We start from the raw sequence: 14,906 nt of genomic DNA, 5'->3' as shown, positions 1-14,906 counted from the left end.
GGTCAGCTTCGTCAATATGTTATGCAGTCCGGTGAATTAGTACAAAAACGTCCTTGTAAAGTCCAGTAAGCTGATATTCAAAATGTAAGCACCAAAATTTCAATGTTTTACTCAGATTTTTGTGTTTACTTAGTACCCAGAAGCAGGCACTAAAAATCATAGACTTTTAAAAGAATTTTTCTCAAAACTATCATGGACACATTTTATTGTCTTCCTATAAACTTTATTTTATTTATTTATTTATTTATTTATTTAGAGACAGGGTTTCACTTTGTCACCCTTGGTAGAGTGCTATGTTGTCACAGCTCACAACAACCTCTTGGGCTTAGGCTATTCTCTTGCCTCGGCGTCCTGAGTAGCTGGGACTACATGTGCCCTCAGCCTCCTGAGTAGCTGGGCCTACAGGCACCTGCCACAACGCTTGGCTAGAGTTTGGTTGTAGTTGTCCTTGTTGTTTGGCAGGCCCAGGCTGGATTCGAACCCACCAGCTCCAGTGTACGTGGCTGGCGCCCCAGCCGCTGGGCTACAGACGCCGAACCCCTATGATCTTTCTGTTTATTTATCCACACTCTTACTACTTTTATCAAATACCAATGTTTCACAAATAAAATCAAGTTATTTTTTAGTTAGATTATAATTTATTTATAAGTATGGTCTTGGTTTTCTGTGTTCTTTATCCATCCAGGATTACATAAAGAACAGACATGAGGAAATATTTGGAAGTATTTTTTTATGTCCTAAACTCATCCTCTTATTAAATTATGTTGTGAACTGTGTGACAGCTATAACTCTGTAACAATGACAATGACAAAAATGATCCCTTAGGGCTGGGTGCCTGTTGCTAAGTGGTTAGGGCGCCGGCCACATGCTCCAGGGCTGGTGGGTTCAAACCCAGCCTGGGCCTGATAACCCCCCCCAAAAAAAAGAATGACCCCCTAGGACACAAATACTCCTGATATCTGTGTAGCAGAGAATGTTAGTCTAATACCTTAAAATTTTTTCTCAGAGATTAAAAGTTTAAAAAAGTAATTAAGACAATAAATATTTATCTTTTTTGAAATACTCTAATCGAAATGTGCCTGCTATTTGTTTCCAAACACAAGGTGGACATGAAGTTTGTATGTAATTACATGAACGTTCTGTCCATACATTTAAAAAAACTCTACATGTTTTGAAATTCATGTTTTTAATTATATTTCATAAGCTCAAAGCTTTACATTTGATGTGAGTGACTCAGAGTCCACTGAGTGTTCCCAGAACATTTATATAATTGAGACAGTACTGAAAGGGACTGTTTCAGTATTCTCTGAAATACAATAAGGATAAGCAGCCCGTAAAAGCCTAAGAATTTAACTACGAATCAATATGCAAATTGTTTTATATTTTAAAGAACCTTGTTTATGATTCACAATAAATTCAATCATAAGGATTTCTGAAGAGATTTCCATTTCAATAAGACAAACCTCATTATCATACTTTTAGTGATGCAGAAAGTACATTACAAGGTCAAAGAAATGGAAAAAGATAAAGTCGAAAACCAGGAGAAAAAAAATCTCTACAGTTTCAAGGATTGAACAGGTAAAAAGAACTAAACAACTCCTTGTCTTTGAAAAATATCATACTGATATTGAAAAAATCATACAAAAATTCTAGAGAAAAAAATTGGAGTTATTGGAGTTAATGTTAACTCATGAGTATAAATCCTATTCAGATGTCTTCCATGATCATCAATAAAATTTGATCAGGATAATTACAAAAATTAATGAATGAAACAAATATAATTAATTAATAAGTAAATTTATACAAATTCTGATCATGTGCCTTCCACAACCATCAATAAGATGTAGGACAGGATAACATCTCATAAAAAGTAGTGGTTTTTCTTTATGTAACATGTATATAACTTGGAAATGGAGGTTGAGAAAAGTTTACAGAACACCCATACCCCTAGACAAAAATAAACCTCTTTGGGGTGGCGCCTATGGCTCAAAAGAGTAGGGTGCTGGCCCCATAGGCCGGAGGTGGTGGGTTCAAACCCAGCCCCAGCCAGAAACTGCAAAAAACAAAAATAAATAAACCTCTTTTTATAGGACCAGATCACATAAGAGTTTCACGGTGCTCTGGATTTCAATTTATAACATCTATCAGCCAGACAGCTTCATTTTCAACCTCACTTAAAACAGATTGAAATCATCTGAGTCTGCCTCACTTCAGATAAAGAAATCATTTGGTGACTTATCTAATATTTTAAAAATACATATAATTCTTCTGTCTGGAAAAAGTTTCCATGAAGCCATGGTAATTTATTGCATATGAGAGAATATTAGGGCTTAACTAGATTTTTCTTACTAAAATAATCTATGTCCAGTTTCAATAGTCTAGGAAAAAACATTTTTTAGTTTATGATAATTTGTACATTGTAGAACTTTATATACAAAGACATTATTATTGGTGGTGAGTAAGGACTTCAAATAAGCAAGCAGCTACATACACACATGCCTGATATGTGCCCTAAGATTAAAAGATAAAAGCTCAGCGTAGAATTAAGGGTTGTTTTAAATCTATGTCTTGTCCAAATTAGTCCTGGCACTTGTAATTAATGCAAAATGAAGAACCAATAACGGTTCCTTTCAGAATGTCAAAATCATTGCTTTGTAGGTAAGTGACAAAAGGAAGATTCAATTCAGTTTTAGGTCATGTAAGACATAATAAGTTAGAAGCTTTTTATTTAGTTGATTAACATATCATAGTTTGTATGCTAAAATCTAAGTTGAACCTCACTGATGAATTCTGAATAGGTCACAACATACCGTTACTAAAACCCTCTCGTTTTATCATGGTGGTGAGTGTCGAGAGCTTGAAAGCTTATAGTGAGGCAGTGATTCACTGAACAGCCCCATAAACTATTAATTAACAAAGGTGCAGACAGGTGCATCGTGTCTACACATGGCAAAGCACAGCTGTCTCCCGATGCCTATTCCCTCAATGAGCTCTGAAGCCAGAAGAGCAGCTTACGGGCCCCGAGAAGCTGAGTTGAGGAGGGCAGGACACTGACCCAGTCTGCAGCACCCACCCTTCCCACACCTTCCACGCTTATCTAGTGAAGGTTCCACCATGACTGAGATATTATCTCAGAAGACTTTGGGAGGGGTAGTCACACTCAGGTAATAAGTGTTATATGGTCAGAGTAAAGGTTACTTTTAGGTCATTCAGGTATTGTTACTTTGTTAGAGTATAGCCTCCCTTCATGTTGTTTCCTTGATTCTTTTTTTTTTTTTTTTTTGTAGAGACAGAGTTTCACCTTATGGCCCTCGGTAGAGTGCCGTGGCATCACACAGCTCACAGCAACCTCCAACTCCTGGGCCTAAGTGATTCTCTCGCCTCAGCCTCCCGAGCAGCCGGGACTACAGGCGCCCGCCACAAAGCCCGGCTATTTTTTTTGTTGCAGTTCAGCCGGGGCCAGGTTCGAACCCACCACCCTCGGTATATGGGGCCAGCGCCCTACCGACTGAGCCACGGGCACCGTGAAAATTTAGATTAATTAAAATATTTTTGATTTGTCTCCTTATATCTCATTGAGAAAACGATTAGAATTGTAACTCGGGTAGAACAGGTTTGAGAGGCTACTCTCAAGGTTCGCCATCTGCTTTCTGATAATAAAGTTTGTTGGACCTGACCCCAACCTCTACATTTGGCTGACAGGAGGCCAGATGATAACACTTTGTCTGGTAACACTTTGTCTGGTAACACTTCCGCTTCTAGATGAGCCTCGTAGGTAGGGATTGCTGTCAAAAAAAGAAAGTGTAGAAACATAATTTGACAGATATAAAAATATTAAAATAATTTTTAAAAAATCATAAAAATAGACATTTGCTAACAAATAAACAGGATAAAAGTTGGTTCTTTTGGAGGTTTCTGATTTCCGTGCTGACATCCAAAGAGCTTTAAAATAATCACTTCATCCTTCAGCAAGAAAAAGCTGAGCAAAGTGAAAGCCAATGTCTCTTCTTAGATCTAAGTAAGAAGTGTAGTCCTGCCACCCTGAAATCTGAAGGGCCAGACAGGCACACCCAGGGAATCCTAGTGAGGTCAGCGGGTCAGGAGCGGTTTCGCTGGCGTTCATACCGTGTAGGAAAACCTGCATAGTAGTGTTGATGTGCTGCTGGGGCTGAATGTGGTGCAACTTGAGAGTGAAGGGTGCCCGGCCCCGTCCCTGGAGGAAATACGCTATGGGGGTCTCCACCTGCAGGGCCAGGACTTCCTACCAGTCCCAGTGGTGAAGAACAGAGAAAACCCACCTCATGTGTTGGGCAAAAGCTTTAAGGCACCTGCATTACCTGTGGAATTATATTGTAATTTGAAGGTGGACTTATATTACTTTCAAATATGTATTGCAAATTTGAAGAGAACAATTAAAAGTATTTCTTAAAGATTTTAATATGTGAAGAGAAGAAATAGAATTTAATAAAATAATTACTTAGCAGGAAAGTAATAAAAGAGGATGATTTAAAAAATAACAAAGAATCGGGAGGCAGCTGTGGCTCAAAGGAGTAGGGTGCTGGCCCCATATGCTGGAAGTGGCGGGTTCAAATCCAGCCCTGGCCAAAAACTGCAAAAAAAAAAAAAAAAGAAAAGAAAAAGAAAGAAAGAATAACAAATAGAGAACAATTATAAATATTGTAGGTGTTAATTCAACTGTATTACTTTAAATATTAGAGATCCAAATACCAATTAAAAGACAAATGGTGGATGTGGTGGCTCACACCTGTAATCCCAGCACTCTGAGGGGCTGAGGCAGGAGGATCTCTTGAGCCTGGGCATTTGTGACCAGACTGAGCAAGAAGGGTGTATCTACAAAACATAGAAAAACTATCCAGGCATGGTGGTGCAGGCCTAGAGTTCCAGCCTAGGAACCTTCCAGCCTGGAGGTTGAGGCAGAAGGATCACCCGAGTCCAAGGTGTTTGAGGTTGCAGTGAGCTGTGATAACATTATTGTACTCTAGTGACAGAACAAGACTCTGTCTCAAAAAAAGGAGACACATACTATCAGAATTAATTTAAAAAGGCAAAAGAATACATTGTCTAAAAGAAACTCTTTCAAAATAATACATAGATTAACAATACAAGGATGGAAAAAATATACACTAATTTTGTGATACTGATCAAAACAAAGTTTAAATAATTGTACTAATATCAGATATCGTATATTTGATAAAGAAGATAATTGTATAATGATAAATGGATCAATTCTCCACAGAGGCTTATCAGTCTTTAATGTGTATGTGCTAATACCAGAACACTGACCATACACGATGCTGCAATCGGGTACAGTGACAGCCTGGCAGTGATTGCTGCTGGGTGTGCAAAATCGTAAAGCCGCTTTGAAAGACAGTCTGGCACTAGACTGTTTATTGCAGCTCAATTTACAATCGCCAAAATGTGGAAACAGCCTAAATGCCCACCAACCCAGGAATGGATTAACAAGCTGTGGTATATGTATACCATGGAATACTATTCAGCCATTAAAAAAAATGGAGACTTTACATCCTTCGTGTTAACCTGGATGGAAGTGGAAGACATTATTCTTAGTAAAGCATCACAAGAATGGAGAAGCATGAATCCTATGTACTCAATTTTGATATGAGGACAATTAATGACAATTATGGTTATGGGGGGGAGGAAAAGCAGAAAGAGGGATGGAGGGAGGGGGGTGGGGCCTTGGTGTGTGTCACACTTTCTGGGGGCAAGACATGATTGCAAGAGGGACTTTACCTAACAATTGCAATCAGTGTAACCTGGCTTATTGTACCCTCAACGAATCCCCAACAATAAAAAAAATAAAAATAAAAATATATAAAAAAAAAAAGAAAGACAGTCTGGCAAAGTCTCCTTAAGCTGCACATGGTTTACCATGTGACCCGGCCGTCATCATCCTAAGGTGTATACGGAGCTGATCTGAAACGTGTGTCCACACAAAGCACTGGGCGCCAATGTCTATGGCATTGATCAATGTCACTGTGATGAATCCTAATCGCCAAAAACTGCAAGCGACCCCATGCCCTTCAAAGGAACTGTGGAACAGTCACCAGTGGATGATTACTGTGCGTTGAAAGAAAGGAGCCAGGAAGTTACGAGGAGGCCTGGAAGAAGGTGACATTTATTCTACTATGTGAAAAGAGTCAGTATTAAAAATCTACATACAGCCTGGTTTCCATGACGTTACGTTGTGGAAAAGGCCAAATTGGAGAAGGTGTCAGTAGTTGCGGGGGCTGTGGAGGGAGGGGACTGAAGAGGTGAAACTGAGTTTTCAGGACCCTGAAAAGACTACGTACAGGGGTGCTCACGCCCCGCTGTCCCAGACACTGGTTAGTGTGGCCTCCTCAAAGCCCGTGCATCTCTGCATTACAGGCAGTGGGCCTTCCAGATACACGCTTTACTTAATAATAATGTGCTGAGTCATTAATTATAACAAGCGTATTTTACAAACGCAGGTTGTTAGTATTAGGGGAACTGTGCAGGGAGTGTGAGAACTTTCTGTAGTCTCCAATTTTCTGTGAAATCTAAAATTATTATAAGAATTAAAGCCTATTCATTAAAAAAAACTTGTTCAGAAGGGATAGGTATCAGGATGACTAAGAAAGTTTAAACAAGTGAGACGTGTCCCTTCCCAACCTTGACTCCTCATGTGCTATGATCAAAATGCCCCATGAAAAGTACCCCTTGCTCATTGTAATGATTCTTTTTGTCTTTATAGAACTAAAGTGCTTTGGTTTTCACTACATAAAATGGCATATCTTATTGTGAGCTATTATCTATTCTATTCCAGCTTTATTTTATTACAGAGTGAATATAAGTCTACTGTGCTACCAGCCTCTGCGCTTAGCATCAATCTCTTCTCACCAGAGAGGTTCTAGTGACACTGTTCTCCCCCTGTCCCTGTCCCCAGAGCAATGCCTGGCACATGGACTGTATCCAGTCAGTGTTGGTTTAATGATTGCACAATCTTTTTCCTGGATAAATCTGCTCAGTTTAGGAGAACAAGAGAGGGCAGATGACTGTGGTCCCAGGGAGGCTGACCTCTGGCCGCATATGCCTTCCAGTAAGCATAACCATGCCCCCAAAGGGAACAGATGTGTTCTTGAAAAGTTATGCTTCATTGCACAATTGCTTCCGATACACTAGGGCTTGGTAATTCTTTAAATCATACTTTCAAATACATAATGGGTCCACGCTAACTTGTTAATCCAGATTTTCCTGCCTCTTCCTGGCCTGTCCTGCCACAAGTTGTCAGCATTTCCCAACCTGGAAAAATTAATTAATGAATTATGAATTATTATTGCTTACCTATATTTTCAAAAGAATACTTTGGTCAAGCAGGTTAAAAAGTCTTCTGCTTAAGCAGAGTCAAAAAAGTGTGGGTTTTATTTGTTTGTTTATTTGAATCAAAGCGTTCTCAAAGTCTGAATGTATTCTAATTCTCGAGAAGGGTTTATATTTGCAGAATGTTCAGCCTTATTAATACTCCTTTAAAAATTCTATCCCATTCATATTGGAAACTTACTTTGAATACTAATACCATTTCCAATTGAACTTACTAAAAATGAACACTCGTTCCTCTTATCTGAAATGGTTCCCCCCGGGCCTTCCTCAGTTTGGGGACAGCAAGTCCAGCCCTCCTGCTTCTCAGGGCACAGGGGAAGCTGCCCCGTCTCAGTCATACTTCACTTCTGTCCGTCAGGAGATTCCACTGGCCCCACTTGTGAAACACACCCGTGAACTCAGCACTACTTCCCTGCAGGCTCCTCTGCTGCTCAGGAGTCACGACACCCACCGGGAATCCCTCAGAGGACTTTGCCCCATGAAGTTAACTTTCTCTGTAGTAGCCAGAAGGAGCCTTCAAAAATGTTTTGTTCTGAATGTATCAATCTTCCTTTCAAACCCAGAGAAGGCTCTGGTCTCATTCTAATACAAACCGCAGCCCAAGTAGACAGAAATGTCCCCAAGTCCCTAAGTCCCGCCCTTCCAGGGACCCCCCAGTGAAAGCTCCGGCTTCAGCCCACCCAGGCCGGCACCCTCGCCCCCGCTCAGGCTCAGCCGTCAGGAACTCCACTCAGGGTTGGCGTGAGTGTTCCCAGAACGGCATGTTCACCCGCTTTGTCACTTCGTCACTCTTCCCCCAGGGGCCTGTGCTAGCCATTGTGCTTGGACCTGCCACATGCACCTGCCCCTTGGGTGCCGACATGGATGCTTCTTGTGTTGACTTTCAGTTGCATCTGTTATGAGATTTAATATACGACATATTGTCTGGTCGTGGCAGTCATAGCTTTGTTTTCTGTCTTTCCTGAGTATAAGCTTGAGAGGGGGGATTCTTCCTTGATGTAACCCACTCTCTAGCACAAGGCCTGGGGCAGGTTCTAGCTGCCGTGCAAATGAGTGGACTGCAGAAACTGCCAGGCATGGGGCATTGGGCATAATTCTATCAGAACTTGGGTTCTTCAGAACGTTGGAATTCATGTTGGTTTTTTCTGTATGAGGCCCTTAGTGTGCAACTACACAATTGTATTCCGAAGGCTGTTGCTGTTTCCCTTAAAGCTCTTGTCACATAACCACCTAAGAATTATTTGTTAGAAATATCCTAAAACTGTTGTAAAGGTCACAAGCTACTAGCCATCTTACATGTTGATTCAAATTCCAACTTGTTCCCAGAATCATTTGAGATAATTTCTTATTTGTCATTATGGAAACTTTGAAGAAATACTAACCTTTAGAAACATAGAGGATCACAACTGATGTGATACAAACATAATGGCACACAGTACAGGTCAAGGTTCAATGCTCTTGTCTGTGTTGGCTGCTTAGAGTCCACAGCAAAGGCCGTCAGGAGGGACGGGAAGTATGCAGAAAAAGCAAAGTTGAGAAGCAATGATCCCCAGCTGTGAGGCAGGCGCTGAAGGCCCCAGGAAAGCCTGGAACTGGTGTCGCTTCACCTTGTATATGACCCTGACAGCTTCGAGGCCGTGTGGAGCCAGGGGGTCTTGTTATGGAGCTAAGTACTACCCCTAAAGCCCTGGCCCAGGAATGAAGGAAGCTGAAGGACCATCCAGAGAGAGATGAGCAGGGGCATAGGCAGAAACAAACCGACTGAGCTGCACAAAGCTGCTTTTCCTCTGGCTTCAAATCGCCCCCAGGCATAGCCCTGCACCCCACTCCCACCAGAAACACAGCCAGGAGGGTCCCAGGAATGCAGCGCAGATGAGCCATGTAAGCTTTAGAGAAAGGCTGGACCAAACTGATGACATCATAACCAAATGGCTCAGTCTGTCTGGTGTGCTACAACCAAACCCCTGAGACTGCGTAGCTGTAGACAACGGAAATGTGTTTCTCACAGCTCTGGAGGCTGGGAGGTCTGAGAACAGGTGCAAGCAGATTCCCTGTCTGGAGCGGCTGCTTTCTGTTCATAGACGGTGATTCTAGTGATGTCTACAAGGTCTGCTTCAGGCCTCTTTTATAGCAGGACTCATCTCATTTATGAGGGTTGGATCTTCATGAACTAACTACCTCCCCCAAGTGCCACCTCCAGATACCAGCAGCTTGGGAATTAGGATTTCACTGCATGGATTTGGTGAGGACACAGATATTCAGGTTATGATTCTAAGTATCCATATTTTATACTTAAACAGAAGCTTTCCCAAAGAATCTTAGTTATGAAATTTTTCAGGGTCAAAGTGTTTAACAGGCAAATTTCAAACAAAGATGTTGACTAACTCCCCCCAAAACTCAGTTCAATCATCCTGATGAGAGAAGACTAAATTATATCTTAATTTTGGGACTGCTAATTTAGTTATTGGAAGGAAAATTGCTATAAGCAATCTATGTAGGTATAAAATACGACCTGCTGAATGTAAACAGCAGTGAAAGCAGCTAAAATATCCAAAGCTAATTGAAACATCACTACCTGTTCGCTTTCCTGAAGACTGATGAGCCTTCAGACTTTACAGAGACATCCAAAGAAAATATTCTTTACTGATTTTGAAAAGAAGTAAATTAAAAACCCACCTTTACTGTGAATAAAAACATACCACCTTTCTGAGTTCTAGATAAGTATGAAAATTGCGGAGCATTAAGATGGAAAATTGTATTGTTTGCAGTTCTTCGGTAAATGTCACTATCATTAGTCTTACACCAAGTTCGTTGACATAATAACGGAGATTCTGAGAGCCTTAGGGATGAAATACCAAAAGCTGACATATTTTTAGTAGTGCTGTGTATTTCTCACATGCTTCTATAATCTTTTCCCTACGACATGTTTGCCAGAAATGCTGTTATTCCGTTTAATCATCAGCCTCACAGCGCTCGTCGTTGATTTGAATTTGGTATGTAGTAGCTCATGTTCTCCCTCAGAAAAAATAACCAGGTTCATCTATTTCTCTGACTCTGAGTATTTCTAAGTGGCAATAACAGAGGCAGCAAGAGCGTATTTAGAGTAACTCTCATTGTATTCCAACTACACCCCAAGGCACTGCAAACAGCTGAGTGGTGATTGGCTCATAACTCACACAGCCCGGCTGCGACTTTCCTGATTTTTTATTGGAACTCTATTCTCAACAGACACCAAAACTGGAACAGCTCTTTGTTTTTCAGTCTTTTCTTTCTCTTGGCAGAATATGTGCTAAGCCTGCTGATTCTATTTCATGTGTGTACACATTCATAATTCATTCAAAATACATACCAACTGTTATTATGCTCCAAACACTGTGCACAGGACTGAGGATAGAGCCCTGAGGACAGAGCCCTGAGGATAGAGCCCTGAGCAGGAGCGCGGCTCCTTCTCGCGGAGCTTTTCAGGAGCAGGTTCTCCAATCTACATCTTCAACCCAGATCTAGTGGCCAGTCCTTTGACCTGGACTATTTTGATAGCCAAATTATAGAGCACCTCTGTGAAACCCCTATCATAACATACTTTTGGTGTTGAGTTCACAATTTTTTAAAAATCTGTCAACACGATTAGTTTATTAAATGTTGTTAAAGAAATGTCCACAATACAGGTTCCCCACATATTTCTTACCTATTTTTTAAAATCTAGAATAGGACTGAAAGTTTTCACATGCATGTTTTAATTGGATTGCCTACTTTACCTCCGCAAAGACTTCTATTATATAGAAAAAAGTAAAATTCTTGACATGGCATTCAAAACCTTCTAACATCTGGCATTCATTTTTTTCTGACAACATTACCACACATAGCTCTTGCTTTAGAAGGAATAGGCTAATTGTATTTTGCCATCTCATGATCTCTGCTTGGATAGTCTTGTTCATGTTGAATTTACCTTAAATTTTCATCTACTTCTTTACATTTATAATAATGTTTTTGTCCTTAAACATAATCACAAAAGGGCTGTGTTCCATAGAAGTTTCCAAAAAGCCCTGTCATCTTTCTCCTAAGTTCATAGAGTAGATACATATTTTTTTCACTTTTTTTTTTAAGTTTCATACTGAAGGAAAGTACTACCATAAGAATGTGACCACCTCTCGCCCCCTACCATGAGAATGTGACCTTTTGTAACTGTTCCAGGAGATAGCCCCGAGCTGAAGCAGATAAAAGGGCTAAGCAAATGTTTAACTGTTAATCTTGTCTTAAGACAGTTGAGTAATGAACCAGAGTTCTTCTTATCTAGAAAGCCCCTGCTATGTCTGCTACCCCTCCCTACTTTGTGGTTAAAGCCCCTGCTATGTCTGCTACCTCTCCCTACTTTGTGGTTTTTGCCTTTATAAGCTTGTAAAACCTGCTGTTCGGGGCTTAACTCCTCTGCTCCTGAGAGTTACGAGCTAAGCCCCAGCTTGCTGGAATAAAACCCTCTTGCTAATTGCATCAAGTGCCATCTCTTGCGGTTGATTGGGGTCGTCATGGTCCAGGACAGAGTGGGGGTCTTGTCCCAAGTCTTTCAATACCTGGTTTTGATTTATATTCCCAGTAGAAGTCTACAAGTAGGCATCTGTTAATAGGCTTTTGTATTTTAAATCTCAGTACTTTTTGGCATATAATATAAGACACCTAAATAAATACAGTGAATTTTACATAGGTTGTCCTTCCGCTCGGAACCAGCACATAAGCTGAATGGTCAAAGCCAGGGGTGGGGAAACTTTTTTTTTTTTTTAATGTTGGGGATTCATTGAGGGTACAATAAGCCAGGTTACACTGATTGCAATTGTTAGGTAAAGTCCCTCTTGCAATCATGTCTTTGTTGGGGATTCATTGAGGGTACACAGAACCAGGTTACATTGATTGCTTTAGTTAGGTAAAGACCCTCTTATGTTTTGTGTCCTGCCCCCCATAAGTGTACCAAAGCCCCGTGAGCCCCAACCCCTTCCCTCCTTCCCTTCTCAGCTACACACATTGGCTTACACTACAGTCTCCTTCTGTCTTATTTTCTTACTAACTTATGAAATCCTTGAAGGCAAACACCCTTTTTTTCTTTTTGTTTTCTATTTCATATTATGTTTTCACCATATGCTAGGTATTATACATGGGTGGGTAGGAAAAGTTTACACATATGTATAATAGCAATTTACCATACTTGAATATCATCCCATACTTGAATATCATCATGAGGCATGTTCAGATATAATTTTGCCTGCACATGATTTTTTCTTTAACTTTTGACATATTAGATTGATTTGCAGTTGTAAAAATGAATACAGAGAGATCCATTACATCCTGCATACAATTTCCCCAATGATAACACCTGGGAAAACTTGGACAATGTCACAACCAGAATTATGACATTGGTACAGTCCATTGATTTTGTTTGAATTTGCTCAGTTATGCTGGCATCAACTCGTATATTTTTATGGGTTTAGTAATAAGCCAGAAGATCACATGTAGGTCTGTCACAAAATGATGCCTCCAGTGAACTCATGGACAGGATGTCTCTCAATTTATTTAAATAATTAATTTGGTGGACCATAGACTAACATTTTTGAGAGCAAATGTAAGACATTTTCATTGGAATAGGTTACTAGGCTTTCTTGGGAAATGCATGCTTATGATCCTGTGTTTCTATTCTGGCCACATTTCATTAGTTGCCTAACACTCTAAAAATACTGAAGAGCTGACCAGTTTCTGAATCCCCATGGAAAAGTCATTCCTTAGTTCTAATTACTCATTTCTAATTCTGCAAATATTGTTCCTATAATCTCAATGTCAAGTAGAGTTGAGTGATGAGCTGACCCTGGCAATACTTCTGGGGTTCTGTACCACAGGGTTACTATCTCATGTGTATGCACTCTAATACGTATTCCAAGGGTCTGGCAAAGCCAAAATCAACCAGTTTAATTGTTGCTCTTATCAATCAATAGATTTTAAGGACTTAATTATTTGTGATGAATTCTTCTAGGGTGATGGAACACAATCCCCTATAGAATCTGGTATGAATAACTCCTAATAAGTGAAGAATCTATGAATTGACCTGGAGGGATAGAATACAAATATTTATTATGATCTATGGAAATAAAGTCAACAATGTGATATGGCCTGGAATCCTGCATAAGCACGTCTTGAAGATTGACTATATTTGGACAATGAAGCTCTTTTTTGTGTGTGTGTGTGTGGTTTTTTTTTTGGCCGGGGGTGGGTTTGAACCCGCCACCTCCGGCATATGGGACCGGCGCCCTACTCCTTGAGCCACAGGTGCCGCCCTGGATGATGAAGCTCTTTTAACCAAGAAATTTCCCACATTGTGGGACTGTGCAACTCCATCCTCTTCACTTTCTAGCCTGATTTTCTTCTTGGCTACCACATGATCTGTAGTTGATGTGAACCCTTATACACAACTCCGTAAGTACCTTCTCCAATTTTCTCTATCTTGGCATAATATTCCATAGTTACACAAACAACAGTTATGGCAGATCCTGGGTTATTATCCCAGGGGGGCCGCAGTGCAACTACCACGTCAGTGTTGCTCCTGTCTCTACTTTCAGGAGCCAGCTTTGAAGCTCAGTCTGATTCAATCTTTCTTCTCTCCTGATACATGCATTCAATGCTATAAACTTCATCAAAGCATTGCCTTAATGATTTCACAAATCTTGGGAAGTCATATTTTCATTTCGTTCAAAATATTTCTTAACATCTACTGGGATTTCTTCTTTGATCCATGTGTTATTTAGAAATACGATGTCTAGCCTCCTGGTATGTGAGGATTTTCCAGTTATCTTTCTGTCATTGATTCCTTATTTAATTCTATTGTGATTTCAGAGCATACACTGTATGATTTCTATCCTTTTAAATGTTTTAAACTTTGTTGTATACCCAGGATATAGATTACAGTGGTGAATGCTTCATGTGTGTTTAAGAAGAAAGTGAATTTTGCTGTTTGGGGTGAAAGAGTATATGAAGGTCAATTATATTCACTTGATTGATGGTATTTTTTGAGTTCAACTATGTCATTATGAATTTTATTCCTACTAGATTTGTTCATTACTGAGTAACGGGTGTTGAAGTCTCCAACTATAATAGTGGATTTCTTTAATTCTTGTAGTTTTACTCAGTTTTTGACTCATGTATTTTCACAATTTTCTGTTAGGCGTATATGGATTTAGAATTATTTTGTCTTTGTGGAGAGTATACTTTTTTGATGATGCAAGTTCCTCTATATCACTGTTAATTTGTGTTGCTCTTAAGTTTGTTTTGTCTATAATTAGCATATCTACTCCAGTCTTTTGTTTTTCATTAGTACTAATGCTGTATGTCTTTCTCTATCTCTTTATTTTTAATCTAGATGTATTTTCATGTTTAAATTGAGCTTCTGGTGGATATCATATAGCTGGGACTCCTCCTTTGATTCAGTCCCATAGTGTTGGTGTTTTAATTGATGTGTTCAGATCACTGAAATTTGCACTGAGTATCCACAC

At 39.9% G+C, this 14,906-nt stretch overlaps 1 protein-coding gene and 1 pseudogene across 3 annotated transcripts in view; both read right to left on the bottom strand.

Moving 5' to 3' along the window:
* Positions 1-14,906, bottom strand: part of SNTG1 (syntrophin gamma 1) — a 703,177-nt gene that overhangs the window by 403,516 nt on the left and 284,755 nt on the right. The window lies entirely within an intron of this gene.
* On the bottom strand, positions 13,076-13,878 carry LOC128564018 (cyclin-dependent kinase 1-like; annotated as a pseudogene).

The sequence above is a fragment of the Nycticebus coucang genome, chromosome 13 (assembly GCF_027406575.1).
Source record: "Nycticebus coucang isolate mNycCou1 chromosome 13, mNycCou1.pri, whole genome shotgun sequence".
Classification (NCBI taxonomy): domain Eukaryota; kingdom Metazoa; phylum Chordata; class Mammalia; order Primates; family Lorisidae; genus Nycticebus; species Nycticebus coucang.
Note: the sequence above shows the minus strand (reverse complement) of the source record. Positions and strands in the feature narration are given on the sequence as shown.